This window comes from Podarcis liolepis (assembly GCF_965112155.1).
Source record: "Podarcis liolepis genome assembly, chromosome: 12".
Taxonomy (NCBI): Eukaryota; Metazoa; Chordata; class Lepidosauria; order Squamata; family Lacertidae; genus Podarcis; species Podarcis liolepis.
Window position 1 is genome coordinate 11,967,176 of NC_139563.1, and position 18,932 is coordinate 11,986,107.

The following is an 18,932-nucleotide window of genomic DNA, read 5'->3' on the forward strand; positions in this document are numbered from 1 at the left end:
GTACAAAGCGAAGGATTCAGTGCCGGGTCTCAGGTGGCAGCGCCGAACTCTTCCCCGGGGATTACAAGATGTCTGGAGGTGTTGAATTTTGGGGGAATTGAAACCAAGATCAGCAGCAGCGCCTCGTTGACAACTTTGACAACTTGAGCACCGGAGTGTGTGTGTGTGTGTGGGGGGGTCTTCCTCCCCACCTCCCGTTTTCTGCCTTTATTTTAAGCAACAATTCTCCCTTCCTTCCTTCCTTCCCAATCCCCCTCCCTCCCATCTATTTATTCTTGGTCGGGTACTTTTTTTTAGCAATAAAATTTGCCGAGTTCTCCTGGGGAAGCGCCGGATGCCATCTTGGCGCTGATGGAAACGCGTTTGTTTTGCCCTCCTTCGATCGAGGGAGGGTTTGGTTTGTTTAGTGGTTCGTTGCGGGGGGGGTGCTTTATGGGCTGTACTGGCTGTGGGTATGCTGTTGGGATTTTTGTGAGAGTGTGTGCCCTTGTGGCTGTCTGGCTTGTTTGGTGGCACGTGATGTCTTCATAGGTGATATGTTTATTCTTTTAACTTAATAAAAAATAACTATTGAGGCTTTTATGTAAACGCTTAAAAATTACCTGTTAGTAGCTGCTTTTTTCGGTAAACTATCTTGCACGCTCATTACTTAGGAAATGGCTAATGCTTAAGTGAAAGGTGTGCGTGAGTGCTTGGAGGTCGGCCTCTGTCTCTTCTGAGGTACTTAAATACAGCAATTCAAGTACTTTGCGTCCTTTCACTGAAGCCCCTGTTGGTGACTCACGATCCTCTTCTTTTTGTTGTTGAAAGGAAATGCTCTTTCTAGCACAATCGTGCTCCCTGCCTACCCCCCTTTCTTTCAACAGGAAGGTGCAGTACTATGTGACCTGTGAATCCAACGAAGGGGACTGAACAGGAAGTTATGGAATCAGTTTTCAAAATGGAACATTGCATTAAACATGACTGTTGCCATCTCTATTGTCTTGAAACAGAGGTTCTTCTGCTTAGGATTTCTCCCACCTACCCTTTCCCTCTCTAAAGGTCACTATAGCTTCTTTTGACTTGGCTGTGACTAAAAGAACAGCTAGCCTTCTTGACAGGCTTTCCAGCTGATTATGCTGCAGCCTTAACCTGATTTGCATGTACAATGTTGCAGTATTAATAAAGAGAAACCTATTGCTCATTATGTTTTAATGATCTCTTTAAAGGGAAGGAATAGGTTTCCCTGCTCCTGCTAAAGAAACTGATCTGTATTATTTTTGGCAGGGGTTTCCTCTTTCCCTGTTAGTTGCCATAAGTTCTGCTAGGTGCTAGAGTGGAACAGATCAACACACTTAATTCTAGGTCACATAGTGAATGAACTAGGAACATAGCTGTAGAGCAAGAGGTAAGCACTAGCAGATCAATTTCTTTCATTGAAATCAGTGCTAAAACTGGCTGCGATCCACAGACTCCATTAATTCCACAGTTGTCTGTTCTGAAGTCTTGTGGGGCTGTTCTGAGTGCGTGCAGATGTCTCGACTTTAGTGGAGATCTGTTCAGCCAAAATTGTTGAGTCACAGGTCTGGAGTACTGACACTTAGCTTTAAATATTACCCCTGATTTGACTGTTACGCTTTGTCTTCGTTAGTAAGTACATATTGTATTGGTTGTAAGGGGAGTTGGTGTTTGGCCATTGCAACCTGTAATCTGGTTTGTAGCAACACGTGTCATCTGTCCTAATGCATTTGAGCACTACTAATGGACAGTTGGAAAACATAAGGCATAATAGCTCTGCTCAATGATGTTTTCAAAGTACTGTGCTGCTGGTTTAATTTTGAAAGGGAATCTATTCTTTGTTAATGTTGACATTTCCAAAGTGGCTAGACTAGGAGGAGAAAGCCTTTCTTTCCAGCCTAAGGGCCACATTGAATGCTGGGCAACCTTCAAGGGAACACATGCCAGTGGCACTAGACCCCAAAGTGGGCAGAGCAATAGATGTTCCTCTTACTTTTGTACAGTAGCCTACATTTCAGCCATGACAAAGCTATACACTTCTATGTTCCCTACACACACACACACACACACAAGCAATCTCCGCATCCAGGGAAGCAGCGGATATTCAAGGCCACGCTCCAGTTAGGGAGAAGCACTTGAGGAGGGTGAGACAGAGCCAGTAAGGAGACCTGGCCAGAGGTGAGTCCTGGGGAGAGACATCAAATTTGGTCTGCAGGCCAAAGGTATCCAACACGTGCCCTGGGCCATTGTGTTTCCATTCTACTCCATTCTGAACTTTTCTCATTCCTGTTGCCCACTTAACAAAACTTTTTTCTTCCTTTTGTAAAACAACAACAACAACAACACCACACTCACCAATCATTGTTCTCTTCCAGGATTTTTCTTATAGACATATGTCATAGTACATTTATCTTGAAAACAGTTGATAGGCAAAATTACAGCAGAGATTTGGTCTATCAGCAATGCTCCAGTTACACTGTGTAATGTCTGGTGGCAGGTGATGAACTGCTTTTCTCAGGGGTGGGGGTGGGGTCCCTCCAAATTCTAAAGTGTGTGTCCGTCTTTCGTTCATAAACACACTGCTACCTGCTTGATTGTGGAAAGTAATCAAACAGCTTTCGGGCGGTATTCCTATGAGCAATTTGATTGTAAGTTTCCTGACAACTTGCTGAGTATTTATTGATCTCTTTCTCTCTCTCATTGAAAGGTTCTTGTTAAATTGAACTATTTCATTCATGTGTGAAAGACAACCTGTGAAAACTCTGTAACGCAGCCTGTTGTCTTGTTATGAAAACCCTGTAACTATATTTCAGTGCCCCTACACCTTTTTGATGTCTTAAGTTTTTTTTTAATTAAACCAGCTTTTGTAAAAACTAGACCTTGTGACACACGGATAAAAGTTGCATTTATTTTTGGTTCCCATTCCCCCCCCCCACACATATTGTGTAGCCTGGAAAAGCTTCTATTTTTACTCTATTGCATTCCTCATTCATCAAACTAGCAGAGGGAATATCATGAAGAAGGCAAAGCTCCCAGGCACTCTGAGTATGTCAGTTCATTATTTCAGTTGAATGCTTTGGTAAGTGGCATAGGTTTGCTTCCATATAATCACTTATTTTTAAAAATAAATTTGCATATGCTTCAAATGGAGAACATAAATGGCTCCATAATTGCTGTGTTGTGGTAGAGACTATTCTATTCCATAGCTCAGGTTGCAACCCAATACACCACATGCCTGGGACTAAGTCTAATTGAACTCCGTCTAGTTTATTCCTGAGTGGACATGGACTCTTACTTCTCTCTGTGTGTGTTTATAGGATTGAACTGCCATTGGTGCTACCTGGGACTAAGGCTGTGCACACGCTCCTGTTTATTCTGCATTCAGTGCACTCCCACGACTGGTTTGTGAAACCGTGTACACAATCCACACATATCCTGCAGTTCCTTGAGAAATACTGTGTTTTGATATGTCCCCCCCTTCTGCCAAAACACTTTCTATTCAATTTGAAAATGTAACCATATGTATGATGTCTGTGCCCATTCACCGCCCACTGGTGTAGACAGACAGACAGACAGACGGGCAACTTGGAAATAATAAAACCACAGAATGGTATGGTTGGAAGGGACCCCAAGGGCCATCTAGTCCAACCCCCTTCAATGCAGGAATCACAGCTAAAGAATCACTGACCAGATGGCAATTCAACTTCTGTTTAAAAACCTCCCATGAAGGACATACATCCAACTGTCCTCATGTGTGCAATGACACGCAAATGTGTTTTGAGTACGTAGCCCAACTGTTGGGTGGGAGAATTATGTGCATAAAAAACTCGCCTTAAAAGAAGGAGAAATGCAGAAGCTTCACTCCACCCTACAGCAAGAAAGTGATTTGAGTTCTGCCAAAGTGATCTGAGTAGTGAAATTTAAGAAGTGTTTGATTGCTCCCGAGTAAGCATATGTGTTTCCTTTAATCGGTTGTGCTAGGCAACAGTGGCCACTGTCACTGTTTTCATTTTTACTCTTTTTTATATAAATTTTTATTAGTTTTTTTAACACACCATTTTCAACAGTAGTTAAACATATTTTTTTTTACATCTTATTCAATATTTTGACTTCCATCAGTCCAGTCTAAAAAATTTCCAATCTAATCTCTTAGTATGCATTTCTTATTTTCCCTGTTACATTTAAAGCTCATAACCAATATCTCTAGTCTTTATCTACTTTGTAGCACTTCATATATTTCTCCCTACAAAACTTCTTGTAATCCTACTAGCGTAATTTGTTGATTACAATTGCTCTTCAAATAGTTCGTATACTTCTTCCAATCTTCTGTAAATCTCTGTTCCCGCAGGTTTCGAATCCTTCCTGTCATTTTGTCCAATTCTGCACAGTCCATCATTTTCATCTGCCGTTCTTCTTTCGTCAGAATTTCTTCTTGCTTCCATTTCTAACAATACTCTTGCCGGTTTTCATTTTTACTCTTAGTGGGTCTGGCAACTGTGGATTTTGAGAAATGCAGGGAGGCAGATAGAAAGCTGCCACTAGCCACAATGGCTATGCTCTTTGCCCATGTTCAGAGGCAGTAATGCTTCTGAATACTAGTTGCTGAACACCGTAGGGGTGGAGAGTGCTCTTGTGCTTGGCACCTCCTTATGTGTTGCCTACAGGTATCTGGCTGGCTGTTGCGAGAACAGGATGCTGGACTAGGTGATCCAGCCAGCTCCTCTTGTGTAATTATGTTCATCTAACCTCAGTTCCTAGATAAGGGGGTGGTTCCTTCCCTATCTCTATAGCTATGCTCATAGTTCATTCAATCCATGGAATTGTTAGCAATGAGGAAGCAAATACTTGTAATAATAATAATAATAGATGGCCACTGAATACATTTATATAGAGTAGTACTGATTTTTTGTTTTAAATCAGAGTAATCAAGAACAAGAGGAGCTTGTACTTGGATCCTTGATGTTGTGGGAAATTATCGGGGTGTGAGGATTTTGCTTTCCCCCCTGTATATAATGGGGCACAGAACCTATGTCCCTCCTGACGTCCAACTCCCATCAGCCCCAGGCAGCATTGTGAATGGTGAGGGATGATGGGAGTTGTAGTCAAGCAACATATGGTGGGCCAGAGGCTCCCCACCCCTGGCTTATAGTTTTGGGCTGGGGTGTTTTCCATGCCGTCGTCTCCATTGAAGCTTCACTACTGCCAGAGGTACCCAACATGATGCCCACCAGATGTTGCTGGGCTTCAGCTCTCATGGCCTGAGATGACTACTGGGAGCTGTAGTGCAGCAACATCTGCAGAGCATCTTGTGTCTACCTCTTGCCTAAGGTAAGGATGATTTCCCTGAGAGTTAATGTTCAGTTTCCTAACTTCCCTGAGTTGATTTCTTGCTGAATATCACTGTAACATATAACTACTAATCTCGGGAGAACTCGTGAACAATTGCTCACTTACTTCATTTTCATATTCTTTCAATATCATTTAAAACTATTGCTGTTGTTCCTCCACTTCAGACGGTCCTTTTGGTATAACTTAAATGCTCCCTGTTCAGCTCTTGCATTTGAGATACTCTTTTTTGTCAATGTGATCATCTTTAACTTAAATCGGAGTTGTTCAGAATTGACTGTGGGTAAATTTAATTCAGGAAAGCTGTTGGGTTGTAGGGTATAATAATTGCTTCCATCAGGAGTAAACCCATTTCATTCAATATTTGCTTTACTCACTTGGTGCCCTTACTAGCTGCTTTCACTAGGGACTTAACTACCTCTCAGGCCACCTTTAGTAGGCAGTTTTTTGTGCTTGGTAACTGGAAGACCTTCATGTTGACAATGGACATCTCCACTTGCATAAATATTCTCTTGCACACATGCACACAAGGAGGAGCCAGTTACGATTTGCGAGGTGAGATGAGTATTACGATGGTAATAAACCCTATGGGACTAAATGCTATCCTTTCTGACATTTTTGCAAATCAATGAGCCACACTTCCAAAAAGGCACAATTGTACTGGAATTTATGCAGTTGTATCCACTTGTAATGAGTTATGAGTTTGGCACACAAAGAGGGAATACTTTTACTGACGTGAAACAGACTTAATTGAGGTCAGAATTTAGCCTAATGGCTTGTCTCCCTTTCAGTTAAAGGCATCTCTCCAAACTGTGAGCTGGTAGAATGGCAGTTACTACAGGGAGTGCTTTCATTCCCAGTGCTTTCAAGTAAAAAATTTGGTGTAGCTATTCCATCACTCCTACTTCTGGTAACACACGAAACGGTACTGGTTCTTTGGTTCCTGAATCTTACTATTTTGGTTAACTGTAAAGGGCAAATAGGGACAGCATTCTAGTTCTTGTGAGTTCTTATTTTCTAGGGCTTCTGTCCAACTTACGGTTGCATCTCCTATTGCGGTCGCTAAATAAATATTAAATGGGCAGAAATCCTGTAGAATTTAAGGGAGCTGTGCACGAATATGATTAGTCTTCTTTTAGCTTAATTTGGGAGCCTTTCCCCCTCCTTCCTACCTTGCCTTATCTAATGTAAATATTAATTCCTTTTCACGAGGTCCTATCATTTTATTTTTTATATGATGCTCAGGATGCCAGCACTTAAATAAACATTGCATTATGATAAAAGTAACGCAAACTGATCAACTCAAGCCATATCTTAGTGATGGTAGCATAGGAATTCTAACTGTATAATTGGTTATCTTGGATTAACAGCCCCATGCTAATTTCCACTAGGTTCCAATCTACTTGAATTCAAAACCTACTTGAATTTTCTTTTGTCGGAGGTAATTGTTTTCTTAACAGTATTGTATAAAGGGCAACCGGGATACCCAGAACTGATTTACATATTCACTTATAATTCTCATTCTCAGATAAGATGTTCTTTTTTGCCAAATCCTGAATTTTGTTAAGTCATTATTTCCATTCTTTTCCTTGCAAGTCTTTGTATGTATGTATGTATGTATGTATGTATGTATGTGTTGTTGTTTGTCTGTTTTGATTCCAGTATCAAGACAACAGCACCAGAGTTGCCCTCTGGGTGCAGTCAACATTTTTTGTAGGCTACTCGGGGATTAATGGCAAAGGCTATGTGACTACATAATGATTGCTTCAGATCTTGATTGTATTGCTGATACTGGGCTCAGATTCCAGCTAGATTACACACTGAATAATGTAATTGATTCTGTGTTTATGACCTGTGAGAACATATAAATAATCTTTATAATGGCCTATTTTTTAAAGTTCCATTATTCTCCGAAGATTGTATAAAATGTTTGAATTCATTATCTTGTGGCTTTAATGGCTAATGATGATTGAATAGCAGGGGAAATATGGGGCCGGTTTTTCTTTCATTGGGCATGAAGAAACATTACCCCATCCCATTCTATTTCCTAATCACATGGAATCTTACAACAGAACACCAAAAAATCGATTAGCTGTGCCCTGTTAACTTTAATAGGACTCCACAAATTCCAGAATTAAGACAAGTCATGTAGTAAGCCAGGGCTTTGTTTCAACTGGAACTCACAGGATCTCCGTTCCAGCACCTCTCATTGTGGGTGCCATTGCCATTATAAGAGAAGACGAGGGGTGTTTGTGGTGAGTTCCGGCACCTCTTTTTCTAGAAAAATAGCACTGAGTCAGACATGACAGTATGCATTTCTTACACCATTAGAAAACACTAGATACAATCATCGTATGTTGGATATAAACTGAATACAATCATTGCAAAATATTTTTGGGATTATTTGATGACTGAGAGGTGCATTTCTCATATGACACCCCCCCCAACATATCTCACTAGTTATGACTTCTTGTAAATACTTGTACACTGTGACTCTGCTGGCTGTACATTTGCTAGTTGCACACTTGCTTTTTGTAACATCTCTTATTGCTTCCCCTTTGCTCCTTTTGCACTCTGCATCGTGCTTGGCTGTTCCATAGAGTTACATTAGGTAGGTTTGAGCTTAGCATATTGGCCGCTTTCTTTCCACCCAAATAGCTCGTATGAGAACAGTTCCTTGCAATTACACTAATTGTTTCAGCTATGCAAAAGAACATGTGGGCGATAACATCCGAAAACTGCACAAGAGGCCTGTCCACTGTGGTATTCGTGGCATTTTGAGTTGTACATATGTTTGCACAGGTTGTGGAAATGAGGACACCCCCCCCCCCTTTGACATGATTCCAATATTCAGTTGGGTAATGCATCGGTGCGGAAAATCAAGGGCAGTTGCATTGCACTGTGGTGAGGAACCTAAGGCTCAGGGACTGAATGTGGCCATCCAGGGATCTTTATCCAACCCATGGAATGGTCCTTAAGCCAAACTCTCCTTCCCACACTGGTCTTGCTCTGAACCCTACTTGAGTGTTGTTGTTTACATTTGTTATGTTTGTAATGATGTACCGTATTTTCCGCTCTATAAGACGCACCAGACCACAAGACGCACCTAGTTTTTGGAGGAGGAAAACAAGGGGAAAAAAATTCTGAATCTCAGAAGCCAGAACAGCAAGAGGGATCGCTATGCAGTGAAAGCAGCAATCCCTCTTGCTGTTCTGGCTTCTGGGATAGCTGTGCAGCCTGCATTCACTCCATAAGACGCACACACATTTCCCCTTACTTTTTAGGAGGGAAAAAGTGAGTCTTATAGAGCAAAAAATACGGTAATTTTTTATATGTTGTAAGCCGCCTTGAGCATGGTTTTAACTTCGGAAAGGTGGCATACAAATAAAATGATTGATTGATTGATTGATTGATTGATAATTCCTCTTGTTTACTTGGATGTGGAGATGTGTGTGTGTGTAGAAATATCTGTGCAAAGGTAAGAGGCACATCCATTTTTGCCTTTGGTCATGCCCACCACCTGTATGTAGCCCCCAGAATATGCAGAACTTACCCCTTGGGTTGTTTACAAAGAACACATCAACAAACCCAGTTTTGCTATAGAGTATGCTTGGCTATTGCCCCTCTCACAATGCCTGTTTTCTGTATTCATGATTTATATTTTTGGAGTATTAGCATCCATCTGTTTCAGAAGACAATGGAGGAGTGTGACTTTTGGGGGTGAAGTCAAACTGTTGGTTGGTTGCAGCACCTGCTGTGGCTGTAGAGACTGATATGGGAGAGACTTTTTGTTGTTGTTGTTGCAGTTGGGGCAAATGAAGGTTGTGCTGCTGCAGATGCACCAAGGAGTTTCTTCTCTCTGTGCTCCTCACAGTGGTCATCCCTTAAGATTTCATTTTTGGTGTGCACCTAAGAACAATATGCGGAACACCCTTCAAATCTGGGTGAAATTGGGTGAAGGGTTGATGCCCACATGAAAATGGAAGGGGAATTTTTTTTTTAAAATGGCACTTCATCATTATTTCTTTACTACATGTTTATTGAATAGGCTTCCTATAGGAGATAAAGCAACCACAACATCCCGTGAGTGGGTTTGTACAGCTTTTCCCTCCTCCTCCTCCAGCAATGAAGACCTAATTACGAGAGCGTGAAAAATGCTTTTGCTAATGCCTTCTTATAATATGCTCTGGGGGCTGGAAATTATTTTTTGTGAGGATTTGGTAGGTAGAATAAGTATTTGGATGGAAGAACTGTTTCTTTTAATGAACTGTATATACTCATGCTGTTAAAATAACATTTTGCAGGAAGTTTGGCAAAAATAATTCTTCACAATTCGGGAAAAATAAAATAAAATAAAAACACCAAAGACTAGATCTTGGAAAGTTTGCAAAATATACTAGGGGAAAAAATTCAGTGCAAGACTAAATAGCCACCCGCATTTTAGTGAGTAAGTGTCCCTTCCAAGTGGCCAAGATATTCCATCCACACTGCCATTTGTCCCATGATTTTCTTCTGTAGTCCCACTTTCCCCAGGAATAACCAATGATTACTGCTGTATTGGAACAAACATTGTTTGGGTTTTTTTTTTGCAGATTGATGTTCATTCCAATTCAGCAATAAACAGTGGGTTTTCCTTGGGAAAGTAGAGGGGCAACAACAACAACAAAAACCCCCAAAACTAAAACACCTATTGGGCCTGTGGCAGCAAATCACATGACAAGCAGAAGAGATCACATGACAAATGAAAGTGTGAATGAGCCCTTGTTTCTTCTTTCAGCTATGTGCATGGACTAGGGCTGGGCGATATCTGGTTTTCAGCATTGCAACATATCACCCACTAAACGTTGCAATATATTGATAAATCATGATGTCCGAAATAAGGATGGAACTATGTAGAGGTGAATTGTGGACTGACTAACCCTTGCTGGTGCCACGTAGTTGTCCTTGTACAACCCAGTTGCTGTATTACAGGAGGGAATCACTGATGGCAGCCTCTGCATCCTTAGAAGAGTTCAGGCCATCTCACACCTTAACTGTGAGAGCATTGCTGGGCTGTCGCTCATAGGATCAGACTGCATGAATTTCTAGTTAGCTGAAACTGTAACTTAAGAAGAAAATGCACTATAGACACAATGGTCTAATGCTAATCTGCCCCTCTGTATTTAGAGTTTTCTAAATAGCATCCACTGCTAAATTTGTGGTGTTAAATATTCTGATGGATTGTTTAAGTTTGCATTTGTCCTCTTCAAAGCGTTGGTTTTTGCCCCATCTGCCTTGGATAAATGCAACTTCCCTCTGCTGTCTATTACTTGTTTACCTTCCCCCACCGTTATCATGATTTTCACTAAACTTTAATATCTTGCTTGGTTTTTTGTCTGCAAGCCCCACTTTGCAGGGTATCTTATTCACCATAGTTCTAATACACTGTGGCCTTTCTCTCTCTCTCTTTTAAAAAAGAATTTAATAGTACTAATGTTAAGGAGACTGTACTAATATTAATGAGACAGCCTGGTTAAACACTTTTCAGGGAGAGTAATTAGTCTGAGCCAGCATGTCCTTGTAGGCGGGAAGCAGAGATGGTGTGAAGTATATCAAATTAGTTTCAGTGGACATTGTAAGACACTTATCTGGAAGCAAAAGTGATTCATGCTGATGACATGAAGCAGGGGGAGATTTATATAAATGATGCTCTGGACATTCATCAATTCCTATTTAAATAGGAACCAAAACCTGAACCAAAACCTAAAGCTTTAATCCACCCCCAAGCTGAACTATTGTTTTAGCTGAAATATTGTTTAGAACCCTCTGTTGAACTTGAATCAGAAGAGGACCCTAAAAACAGTTCTTGGGTTACTCGTTTTAAATAAGCATTTGTATGAAAAGAGAATGGTGTTAATGGTGTCAACAACCAGAGTGAATCGTGAACATCGCACGCTAAATTTGGGAGGATGTTGCATATTTTGGCTGGGTTTTTGCATGCCACCCCATTCCCCAAACGGTGCAAGATTCCAGGGGTTCCAGGCATTTACCCAGGGTCCATGATTCCTTTTGTAAATGAGGCACAGAGGAGACTGTGGTGCCTTTGCGATCTATGGTTTATTTACGCACATACACAACCTGAACCTGCGATGGAAGGGTTCAGAGCATCAACATTCCAGAAGGGTCTTGCTTCTCCCCATAGCGACAGCCTTGGATTCAAACAAAAAACCAAACACTGCCCTCAAACACTGTTCTGACTAGCTCTCCAGCTTGCTGCTTTTCTTCTAGGTCACGTCACAACTGAGGGCTCACCCCCGCACTGCCATTTGTCCCACGATTCCTAGTTATGGGTCTGAAAGGTTTTAGTTGCTTTCTGGAGGAAAACCCCACTGTTTACTGCAAAATTGGACTGGAAGTCAATCCACAGAAAAGTCCATTGACATTTTGTTCCGATTCAGTACGAAACAGTGGGATTTACCTGGGGAAACTGCAGGACAGAACTAAAACCTCTCAGACTTGTGCCTAGAAATCATGAGACAAAGTGAAGTATGGATGAGTCCTGCGACAAATGTTTAACATGTGTTAGACCACAGCCCTGAGATCCTTTTCATGTATACTACTGCTCAGCCTGGTATTCTCGGTGTGTAGCTGTGCATACTTTGCCTAAATGTATGGATTCTGTTAACAGTAAAATGTATTTGTGTTTTACGTTTTTTTAAATGTATTGTAACATGTTTGGAGACCTTTGCATAACAAATGATTAACAAGTTTCATAACAATAAATACAGAACTTTGTACCTGTGTCTGCTGAATGTAACTCTGTTAGTTTCATCCGTTTTCTGTTCTATCAAGGTTATTTGGATTTTCTTCCACTCTTCCGAGGTGTTGGCTATCCCTCCCAATTTGTGTCATCTGCAGATTTAATGAGGATTCCCTCCACTCCATGAGTCATTGATAAAAATGATTGTGAACCCTACTCAAAACCTCTGTCCAGTTTGATTAATGGAAGATGCTGAGTACTATTTTCCAGCCACCTGCGAACCCAGCTGGCGCTGCCATCATCTACCTTGCATTTAACCAGTTTGCTAACCAAAATATTGTGGGGGGTTTTGCCAAATGCTTTGCTGAAAGCAAGCTTAAACTATGTCCATAGCATTCCCACAGTCCACTAAACTGAGAGAGGAGATCAATCTGGCAGCAGTTATTCTTGAAAATACAGTGGTTTGTACTAAGTATCTTGATAACTGATTATTATATACATTAATCTTATGTAAACTGCTGTAGTTTACTCCTTGCCTCAGTCGCGGGGGCGGGGGAGCGGTGAGCAGGATATGTCTCTAGTCCTTTGGCATCTATTCCGTTTTCCAGGATTTGTACAGGTAGACAGTGTTGCTTCGTATCCCTAAGGTGCAGTTCGTCTGGCCCCGAGCTTACTTAGCTAGGCATTTCCTGACCAACTTTTTAACTGCAGTCCTGACCTCTCGGCAGCCATGCTGCTTATGAGAGGTTGAAGTTTCCTTCTTTGGGAGAAGAGGAAGCAAAGCAGGAGTTGAGCAGTTCCATTAACATTTCACCATCCTTACTGAGCAGCAGGTCTACCATTTCCTTAGTCTTCCTCCTGCTTTCAGCACACCTGGAAAATCCCTTATTGTCATTCTTGGTATCCTTTGGCATCCTGAGCTTTAGTTCTCCTGACCTTGTCCCTACAAGTCAAGGCTCTTTATCTGTATTTGTCGTTGGCTGCCTGTCACTTCCTTCCATTTGTTGTACATGTCTTTTAAAACAACCCCAACCCAAACAGCTCATTACAAAGTTTTTTGTGCAGCCACATTGAGTTTTCTTAAAGACGCCTCCCATTTTTCTTTCTTATTGGAATTTTTTGTGGTAGTGCTTTCATTGACAACCTTCATCAAGACTATTCTCCTTCTCCTCCATTATGTCCAGTCTTGAAATTCTGCCTGGAATTCCTATGTGTTTATTTCAAATCAGTTTTCCTTTTGATTGACTGAGACATGAAATTGTCTGTATAGAACAGCTTCTGCAGACTGAATGTCTCCAATGCACCTTTGGCCTCTGACACAATAGTATGAAATGGAGGCGTTTTGTGCATCCAGTAATGCACAGAAACGCGTGTGTGAATTGGCTTGTAGAAAATTGTCTTAATTCACAAACTGACGACTGCAGTTATTTAACAGGCATTCAGTGCCAGCAGGCACTGAGGGGAGTACAAGAAGCAACATAGTTCCTGCCTGGGGAATTTACGGTACAATCTGCAAAAGATACTGGGCAAAGAGGCTGAATGAGTCGGAAGTGGAAGATCTGCGAGGATTAAGGGGGTAGTTGGAGCAGGGGTGGGAATCCATTGGTCTCCAGATGCTGTTGGACTACAGCTTCCATCATCCTCAGCCAGTATGGTGCATGCTCAGGGATGATGGGAACTGTAGTCCAACAACATCTGGAGGGTTCATCTTTTGGTTAAAGCATTGTCCAACTGGTGGGCTGGCACCTACTGCACTGCAACCCAGCCTAAGGTGGGTCATAACCTGGGGTTCCCAGGCCTTTTAAAGCTATGTTATATGGTCTTGGAACAGATTATTTCTGCTGGATATTAAATGCTGTTTTGCTTCTTATGCTGGTTTTTCATCATTAAATTGAATTAATTCATTGAACGAGTTTTAATTGTGTGTTGTCTTTAACTCTGTGTGAACCAGACTTTGTTGACTGGGCAGTGAATAAATGTTCTAAAAAGAAATAAAATGGTTTTGAAAAATTAAGAACCAGGTCACCAAATGGTTGCTTTGGCTGAAGGTGGGTCTTACGCCTGAAAAGTTTTAAGATTACTAGGTTAGAGCGAGGTTAGCTGGCAGTGGTAAAGGTGAAGTGATTGAATAGTCAATTCCCCTACCCATTAGGTTAACTTTGAATAGTTGATCAAGATTAGTTCAAACTATAGGTTAATACTGTATTGGTTAATGATGCTTTGGATTAATAGCTACATGGTGTGTTAGATGTATTTGTACTGAATGCTGATATTGAAGACAGAGGCAGAGCATCTCAGTAGGAAAATCTTATCAGGCAAGGGCAGAAAACTGAATTGGAATTTGCTTGAAATAAATAAGGCACTTGTCAAGCAAATATTTGTTCAAAGGATGTTCAGTCTGATTTTGAACCCATTTGATGGTCTCTGTGCAAACAGCATTGGGCTGATCTGTTCAAGCAGCTGAACGTGTAGTTGGAAAAGTTTTGCTAGAGCCTGCAGTGGAAGTTGCTTTAGCCTTCTCTCGTAAGAGTTTTGCTATTGATTTAATAGGTTTCCTGAACTCTGACCTATGCAGGGAAGCGTCTGCTTGCATTAGACCCAAGGGCTAAAATCATTAACTATCTGGAAACACAAATATTTCAGCGCATGCTCCGTATTGACTTGTAATTTGTATTTTGTCCTGGGCAGATTTGGCATTTGCAACGGTTCTTATCTTAGCTTTTTCTGAACAAATTTTGCTGCTGTTTGGAAAACTTGCTGCGTTGCAGAGCATGGCCTTTATCCCATTAATATGGAATACAGTACTATTGCATGTATGGATTTAGAAGCAATACAGATTAAGGGCTCACCCAGACTTTCTTTTGTGCCACACTTTCCAGGCAAAGGCCTGCACTTTCCACGTCTGTCTGTGTGGGTATTTTTCATCCTGTTGCTTTCCCCAAGAAAACCCACTGGTTATACCACTGAATTGAAACAAACAGCAGCTGGGGTTTCTGTGGATTACAGTGGTAAAAAGGTAAAGGTAAAGGGACCCCTGATCATTAGGTCCAGTCGTGGCCGACTCTGGGGTTGCGGCGCTCATCTCGCTTTATTGGCCGAGGGAGCCGGCGTACAGCTTCCGGGTCATGTGGCCAGCATGACTAAGCCGCTTCTGGTGAACCAGAGCAGTGCACGGAAACACCATTTACCTTCCCGCCGGAGCGGTACCTATTTATCTACTTACACTTTTGACATGCTTTCGAACTGCTAGGTTGGCAGGAGCAGGGACTGAGGAACGGGAGCTCACCCTGTCACAGGGATTCGAACTGCCAACCTTCTGATCAGCAAGTCCTAGGCTCTGTGGTTTAACCCACAGCACCACCTGTGTCCCTATTCTTAACCTGAAATTGTTCTTAACCTGAGGTGCCACTTTAGCTTATGGGGCCGCCGCGCTGCCGCCATGCGATTTCTGTTCTCATCCTGAAGAAAAGTTCTTAACCCGAGGTACTATTTCTGGGTTAGCGGAGTCTGTAACCTGAAGTGTCTGTAACCCAAGGTACCACTGTACCATTTGTTCCAGTTCAGTGGTAAACAGTGGGTTTTCCTGGGGGAAGCAGTGGGACAAAGAAGAAACTGCTTGGACCTGGAAAGCATGTTGCAAAAGGAAGTCTGGAGGAGCACTATGTTCATGGGCACTGTTCCCTACCCAAATTTTTATTTGCCACTCATCAGATTTTCCCATGAATTTGTGTGGTCACCTGCTGCTGCCTCCCTGAAGCTCCACCCTAAGCAAGCCAATCAAACTGAAGCAGGGAGCTTCAGTGTGCAAGGCAGCTGGTAAGCATCCAGCTTCTGTTCGTTTTTGAGATGAACCACGTCAGCCACATACTTATAATATAAAAACAATACCAAAAATTCCCATTATGGGAATTAACTTTTTAAAATGTTCCTTGTTTATCCATTTGTTGTGTGAGAAATTTAATGAATTGGTTCTTTGGAGAATACATGGATTTATTTATTTTTTTTGGATGAAAGATGCTGTATAAATGCAAATGATTACTCTTCTCAAATTCCTGTTCCTTTTAATTATCCCATTTTAGCTATGAGACTGTGATTGTGGTGGGACTGTATGGAAGTACAACAAAAACAGTTGCGAGTTATGCTGGGCAAAAGTTTCATTAAACAACAGGAATTTGCTGACCACTCTAGGAAACAGGACAGTCAATACAGCCTTCATATAACTCTGTAGGAAAGACCACTCCCCACTTTGGAAAACTGTGACCTTTTCTGGTTTTGAGAATGCATTAGGCTTCAAATTTAAATTCAATACATTGGCCTGCTTAAACACATTCTACTGAGCATTAGTTTACATTTGTCAACAAATAAAGAATGCAAACATCAATAAACTAAGGGACAATGTGGTGTAGTGGATGCTGTATTTCAGCACTTCTCAAATTTCCCACCACTGCAGACCAGCTGGAAATTGGTGGATGTCTTGATGGGCTCCTCAGTAAACTTTTTTTTTTGTTCTACAGAGTGAAGCATATAGCTCACACTTTCATAACATGTTTTCCCTTCCATGCCAGCATGATTGTCAAAACCACTGCCATCAGAGCCTTGTTAACTTGCTTGGCTATTCAGGTCCTGGCCAGAATGGCCTCAATATCTGCTGTCAGGAGGGGAGGGAGGAAATCAAGTCTGGGGCAAGGTACAATAACTATTGATTGTTCAACAGCCTTTCCACAAACCAGCTGAATGGAGGTCGTGGACTGAAGCAAAGCAACAAACCACAATAGTCCTTTTGAGATTGTCTGTCTATGTATACTGGGTTCACCAAAAGAGAAAAATAGTTTTGCTCCCTTTCCAGAGGACTGCACCAACACTTCAGTGCTGGAGAGCCATGTCTGGCAACCCAGACGATGATGATGATGATGATGATTACCTGGATGGAATACTTTCTAGAAGCCCTACTTATGCAGCCTTGAGTTCCATGACAGAAGAAAGTCAGTATATAAATGTAAGAAATGTGTGTATATTCATCCCCTGGCAGTTTAATTTATTTGTTCCCTTATCCCTCTCTGCTGTCAACATCCAGATTAAAAAATATATCAGGGCAGCGCCCTGGTCGCTGCCCACATCATATACAAAATATTTATTTTGTATATAATGTGGGCAGCGACCAGGGGACTTTTACAGAGTAAGTTTAGAACAAAGCAGAACTCTGGTCTACGGCCAGCCACCTCAGATATTTCATTTCACTTTCAAACCTTTCTATATTACTATACACAAGGCAGTTTACAACCTGAAGAAGCAACAAAATAAACAGCAAAGATAATACAGCTAATAACAATCTGATCCAATAGGAAAATGTCACAATAAAAACATAACTCAACATAATATATCATAATGTGTTTTACAACTCCCCTCTTTGAAAACTGGTGTGTGTGGCAAGGAATATCAATCTGGGCTTTGTGCTTAAAGTGGTCTCTTGAATGTGCATCAGAAATTTTCATTCCATCAGTGTTCCAAGCACATGTTGTATTAAATTGTGTGATGAACCACCACCACCCCGCACTTTTAAAATGTGTGTAGTATTCAGACTTGAAGCATAGAACTGTGTCCTACATGTAAGTACCAAATCTCATTGAGAACCGAGGCACAGAATGCGCCCCTGCCCCTGGACAGAAGATTAGTGTATTGACAGGAAAGCAGATTGAAACAGAAACTTTATGGGATTAAAAATTGGCCACAACTTTATTGATAAGAGATGGAGGTAGGCTTTGTCTCAGGCATTGGGTGTATATCCTGAATTGGCCCTTGTCCTGAAAGCAGGAATTTTTATCAGGGTTGTGGTTGGGTTAAGGACTATCTCAAGATGCAGGTCAACTAAGCTTGACCCCTCCAGGCTACTATTGGAAGTTCTATGGCTCATCTGCCCTCCACTTGGCTTCAGGACAGAACTTCTACCCAGACCCCTTTACTGTGATATTGTGCCTGCATGGGGTTGGAGTGATGCACCAAGTGAAGACTTTTGCACTCTGGTCCACCGCTCTTGCCAGGACTACTTCAACAGCCTTTATTGGCCAGTTTAAATGCAAGCCCCTGTGGCTGGCCAAGGCGATTCCAATGGCCAACTGCAAGGGGAAATGGTTTCCTCCATATCCCAAGGAGAAAAGCTGGGCCAGGCCACAACTGCCACCCCCTTGGAACTCGGTGAGCAACCCTTCTGCAGTGTCACTGTCCAAGAGAGGAATAAAGAAATGGAATGCTGAATGGACTGTATAGACCAGAGGCCTTAACTTTCAGCCAGAGCCAGGGAAACTATAGCACTTCAGCTCAGTCTAGCTAGCATACCCAGTTTCCAAGGATGATGGGAGTTGTAGTTCCTTAACATTAAAAGTTCATAGGTTTTTGAAAATTGGCATAAGCTATGAAATTCAGTGAAACTTATTAGTTTAAATGTGTATCTGAAGAAGTATGCTTGCACATGAAAGTTCATACCAATAACAAACTTAGTTGGTCTCTAAGGTGCTACTGGAAGGAGTTTTTTTTTAATTTTGTTTCGACTATGGCAGACCAACACAGCTGCCTACCTGTAACTAGAATTATTGGTTTAAGACACTTTCCAGAATTAGGACTATAGTTTGCTAGTCTATATCACCCCCCCCCCCAACCATACAGGTAGGCTCAAGACATGTAATTTAAAGAAAAGGGATCGTGAGACTCTTTCTCACTAATACAATACCTCAGTTCCACCCCCACCCTTGAAATTATACATCAGAGTAGAGATGATACAGTATTTCTGCTGAACTGAGTCCTTAGTGTATTAGAGCTGCTATTGCAGAAAGCAGATTACTTACTGATCACTGCT

The 18,932-nt window shown here is 41.6% G+C and overlaps 1 protein-coding gene across 2 annotated transcripts in view; it reads left to right on the plus strand.

The window, feature by feature from the left end:
• DPP6 (dipeptidyl peptidase like 6) overlaps positions 1-18,932 on the plus strand; it is a 497,800-nt gene that overhangs the window by 58,628 nt on the left and 420,240 nt on the right. The gene's annotated exons all lie outside the window — the stretch shown is intronic.